We start from the raw sequence: 5,917 nt of genomic DNA, 5'->3' as shown, positions 1-5,917 counted from the left end.
ATCAAGTATGCCTTGTGAAGAGTGTGAGTTTGCTCATGTAGACCAGTCTCTGTGCATAAGCTGTATGAATTTGGAAGGTCATCTAAGTCTTTGATCATGTGGATTAAGAGTTGTGGCCCTTTCCCTGATTTTATTTACCTAAAGTTCAGCTCATTCTATTGCTGAAGCTCATGTCCATTGAGCAAGCCATCCTGCCATCTCATCTGTTGTCTCCTCTTCCTGCCTTCCATCTTTGAGGTATACTTAGTCACAGAACAACTATAGTTGTTCATCATAGTGGTAAGAAGAGTTCTGCCTGTGTGATTCAAGTATCACCTGTTTGTAAGTTCCAACACCCCTGAACTCGGTTTAAACTCAAGCCCCCAAAAGGCCATTATTTAACTGGAGCTGATTGCACACATCTGATAGGTATGGAACAGCTCCCAGGTATGCTTTGTGTTTTAGTCCTTTACAAGTTTCTGAAGTGTTTAATAGAATTTATACTGGTGCCATGGAGGTGTGTTATGTGAAGACTGAGCAAAGATTCATGTTACTTCAGTAACCTGAAACCTAAAACTATCAAAATAGCCTGATACTTTCACAAACCCTAGAGCTAGGAAGGAATTTGAAGTGATGCGGTTTATCCCCTGGTTGCTGAAGACCTGTCATTCTATGCTGGAATCTCTGAAGGACGATGTGAAACTTCCCATGTGAAATGTTCTTTGCTATAGCTCCTTCTCGTTAAGAAGCTTTGTTTATATCTTGCTGAAATCTCTATTGGGAAGGATCCAACAGAAACCATTTATCATTTCTTTATAGGAAGGAAACTAGAGCTGTCAAATGCCTGTTCTATATTCTAGTTAGAACACAGGGTAGGCTCAGTGATATTGAAAGAGGAATAGCTTATATATAATGCATTGTTTGTGATTGTAATGTTAGGTTGGCGCAAGAATAATTGTGGTTTGCATTGCTGAACTTTGCTCTTTGATATTGGAATACATTGTTAAATGTAGTTATGTTATACATCAAAAAAAATTGCAGCAATGAACCAGAAGCAACAAATTCTGAGACTCAAGTGCAGTTTTTTAAAACCAAAGTTACCTCATGGGCACCTGAATCTTCTGGACAGGCAGGCCTGAATACTTTGCCTAATGGCCTTCCTGTGTGACAGCCAAATGGCCTGTCAAAATGTATTTTGTACAGCTTATAGAGGAGTGGTAAATGTCTTAAAAGGTACTTGACCTTTGAAATTTGAGGTTTTATGGCTTTCAGATTTATATTTTAAAATCTGTTGATAATAAAGTGAAGTCTCATGTCTCTTTCAAGGGTATAATTTATGATTATAGGAACATTAAGATAGGCATATTTTAAATAGTGCTTAGTTTATTGAGCATCAGCTGTGAGATTAACACTAAAGAACATGCAAAGTGAGCAAGACAAGTGCCATTTCATTTAGGTTATTTAACATTTAGAGTTAAGGTGGGAGGACAAAAGACATTAAATGACTGTAAATATTGTGCAGTTACTACACAGAAACACACTTCAAATGCAGTAGATAAAATACTGCTGGTAGAACTGGAAGAGTTCATGGATGAATTGGCTTTGGCCAGAGGAAAACTTGTTTTATGTTGTTCAGTTGCTTAGTTGTGTCTGACTCTGTGACTCCATGGACTGCAGCATGCCAGGCTTCCCTGTCCTTCACTTACCTCCCGGAGTTTGCTCAAACTCATGTCTATTGAGTCGGTGATGCTATCCAACCATCTCATCCTCTGTCTTACAGTTGATTTACAATATTGGTATTAACTTAGGTGTACAACAAAGTGATTCAGTTATATTTGAAATTCTGCACAAAAGATTTGCATATTTATATATTCAGTTACCTACTTATGTCAGTATAAATTCATGGTTATTTTGTATTTTGAATTATAATCCAATATTATATATATATATATTTTGTTGTTGTTGTTCAAATTCAGCTTATTTCCTGCCCCAGCCCTAGAAAGTCTTGGTTTTTTATTTTTTTGATTTTACAAGTTTTACACACACACACACCATACATGTACATTATGTACATACTGGATATGAGTTCTTATGGGATAAAAGTATCATAAATTTCCTCTTTTTTTTGGCCATACTGGGTCTTTGCTGCTGCACTGCGGGCTTCCTCTAGTTGCGGTAAGCAAGGGCTACTCTAGTTGTAGTGCTTGGGCTTCTCATTGTGATGGCTTCCCTTGTTGCACAGCATGGGTTGTAGCACAGCACGGATTGTAGCACAGACAGGCTTCAGTAGTTGTGGTTCTTGGGCTTAGTTGCCCCACTATATGGGATATTCCTGGACCAGGGATCAGTCTGTGTCCCCTGCATTGGCAAGTGGATTCTGAACCACTGGGCCACCAGGGAAGTCCTCTTCTGTTCTTCAGCTTGTCTGTCTTAACAGGTGGCTTTTGTTGAAAAAAAAAAAAAAAAAAAAAGCCCAGTAGACAGTAGGTTGTCTTATGTAACAGTGAATATCAAAGTTTTTCCGTCTTTAAATTACTTCAGTCAGGAACACATCTGAGTTCCTTATCTCGCTCAAGAAAATTCTAAACTTAAAAGATGTCAAGAAGGGGGAATTTTCCCCTCACACTCCGTTTGACTGGCCTACTGATAAAACACACCAGACAGATTAATGAGAGAAGTAACAAATTTTAATTCATGCACATGGAGGTCTCAGAAATGGGATATAAGACACGGCTAAAGCAGGTAAGTTTTATGCTTTTTAGACAATAAATTTGAGGGGGTTTATCAGGACAAACTTAGGCTATGGGTGCTTAATAAGTGAGTCTAAACAGAGTTTGGATTTGGGGTTGTAAATAAAAGAAGCATAACAAATTTTGTTCATACAGACTTCTTGGCCCTGAATTCCCTATCTCTGGGGATAAGGATGTCTTTCAACCTCCTGATACACAGAGAGGACCTTTCAAATGGGAGATTTATTTCCTGATTTCAGGGAGACAGGTGTTACAGTGTCCTTGGATTTGCAGTTTCTTAAGTTACTAATTCAAAATCATCCCGCTGAGGATATTTTGGGGGTGGTCTGCCTTGTGCCCCAGCAGTGCAAAGGGCAGACCACACTCACCTGTGCTTTGTTGCAGACAGCTAGCCTCTGGGTACTGAAGCCTTCTCCTGGAAGTTTTCCCTTTGTATACTATTCATGTTCTGTTCTGACCCTCTGCTCCACTCATGAATCTACTCAGCTTCTAATCTTAGTGATGAAATCCAACCTCTCTGCTTTTGACATTGACTTACTGCTGCCCTCTGTCCCCTGCTTGGCCAGGTCCTGCTTCTCAGATCCTGGCTTTAGCTCCTTGGCCAGGTTTGCCCCTGTCTCCTGGAAGGGAGGGATCAGGCTATGGGAACTGAGGTAAAAATTGGTAGTGACTGCTGTTTGTTTTTTTTTTTTAATTAATTTTTGGCTGCACTGGGTCCTTGTTGCTTTGCACAGGCTTTCTCTAGTCGTGGCAAGTGGGGGCTACTCTTCATTGCCAAGAGCGAGCTTCTCACTACAGGTAGTTTCTCTTGTGGAGCAGGGGCTCTAGGCTCACAGGCTTCAGTATTTGTGGGGCACGGGCTTAGTTGCTCCATAGCATGTGGAATCTTCCTGGACTAGGGATCGTGTCCCCTGCATTGGCAGGTGGATTCCTATCCTCCGTGTCACCAAGGAAGTCCAGTACTGCTGTTAATGATCAGGGAGAGCTTGTTGAATTCCCTGTCGGGTACTATCATTGTCTAATCCATGATCAAATAGCATCCTTATCTTGAGGGGCTTTGCAGTCTTCTTGGGGAGGTAAGCTATCCACGAGGAACAGAAACTAGAGAAAAAAACATGGATATAAGTCATATTTCATCAAGGGCTAGTTAGTGTAATAAGGATGACACGTTCTAGAAATTCAAGAAATGAGGAGACACTAAGGGCTGGAGAAGGTGGGGGAAGTGGTGCTGAGATAGAATTTGAGGAAAGAAATGAGCTGCACCCAGGCAGCCTGCAAAGGAGCAGCACAGGTGGGGTGGCAGAAAAGCCTGGCTGCCCTAGGGTGGGGACAGGGGAGGAAGCCAGGGAGTGAAGTGGGAAAGGTCAGGGTAGGAAGGTCTCAACGGCCACAAAGGGGCATTTGGGACTTAATTCTGATGGGGAAACATGGCTTTGTGAGGAGAGCAGAGAAAAGCAGCAGCAGTGCTTCAAGAAAGAAAACTAAGGCGAGTTGGCAGAGGAGGAAGAGGAATGCAGACTGATTTTTCAAAGTGTGAAAGGAAAAGGGATTTTAGTGGGCATTTGTTATTTTTGCCACTCACCATCCATTTATCCTATTTCAAGGGAAAGGTCCCTGATTCCTTCTGGGGAAGCCTCCCTTTCCTTTATAACTCTTGTGGAACAATTTGACAGCTTAATTTCAAAAACCTTTAAAATGTTTATATTATTTAACCTGTGATTATGAGGAACTTTTTTGAGGTATAGTTGATTTTCAGTGTTGTGTTAATTTCTGCAGTACAGCAAAGTGAATCAATTATATGTGTATATCACACACACACACACACACACACACACACACACACACACATACATTCTTTTTAAAAATCTTTTCCATTATGGTTTATCATAGGATATTGAATATAGTTCTCTGTGGTATTCGGTAAGACTTTGTTGTTTATCCATTCCAGTATAATAGCTTAAATCTGCTAATCCTACCCTCCCCCCCATCCCTCCCCAAACCTCTCCTCCTTGACAACTACTAGTCTGTTCTCTATGTCCACGAGTCTGTTTCTGTTTTGTAGATAGGCTCGTTTGTGTCATGTTTTAGATTTCACATATAAGTGGTATCATACTTGTCTTTCTCTTTCTGACTTCAGTTGGTATGATAATCTCTTAGTGGCATCCATATTGCAGAAAATGGCATTATTTCATTCTTGTTTATGGCTGAGTAGTATTCCATTGTATATATGCACCACATCTTTATCCATTCATCTGTCACTGGACATTTAGGTTTCCATGTCTTGGCTATTGTGAATAGTGCTTCTGTGAACATTGCACTACAAGGAATTTTAATAAAAATTTATGTAAAAGATATTTATCACAGTGATACTTCTAAAAGCATTAAGAGAATGCTAAAAAAGTATTGGTATATCCACTTGATGGGAAATTATGCAAAAGTTAGAAAGTGATACTGAAGATTTTTCTTTTTAATTTTTGGGAGGTTTGAAATAAACTCATATTGTATAAACTCAGAGGTCCAGAGAGCATGAAGTGAAAAGTAGGTTTTCTTCCCTCCTGTCCCTCTGCCCCATTCACCCCCACATAAGAGGAACATTTAAAACATGTGTGTCTATTCTTTTTCCTCCTTACCCAAACAGAAGTTTGTTTCACATCTTGTTTTTTCCTCGCTTTATAGCTGGTGATTGTTCCATATCAAAACACTGAGCTTCCTCATTTTTTTAATGCTTGAATATGATTTAATTGTATAGATATATTACAATCTATTGAGCTAGTCCTCCACTGATGGCATTTAGTTCTTTCAGATCTTTTGCCAGAATAACCATGCTGCTATAAATAATCATATACATATTTCACTTTGCACATATGAGGATATCTGGAGGATAAACTCTAACATGGAATTGTTGGATCAAAACATAGGAGCACTTAGGAAATTCCTTGGTGCTCTAGTGGTTAGGACTCAATGCTTTCACTGCAAAACTTGTGGCCAAAAAAAACAGGGAGCATTAAAAATTTTGGCAATATGGCAGAATTTCTTTCCACAGAGATTTTCAATTTTTTCATGAAAGAGTGTCCTGTCCATTCAGCCAGCACCATGTGCTATCAAACTTTATGTTAGGAAAGGTGTATTAAAGGATTTTAGAAAATACTAATGAAATATTGTTAAGTTACAAAAGCAAGACTCAAATA

Source organism: Capricornis sumatraensis, chromosome 21, assembly GCF_032405125.1.
Source record: "Capricornis sumatraensis isolate serow.1 chromosome 21, serow.2, whole genome shotgun sequence".
Taxonomy (NCBI): Eukaryota; Metazoa; Chordata; class Mammalia; order Artiodactyla; family Bovidae; genus Capricornis; species Capricornis sumatraensis.
Note: the sequence above shows the minus strand (reverse complement) of the source record.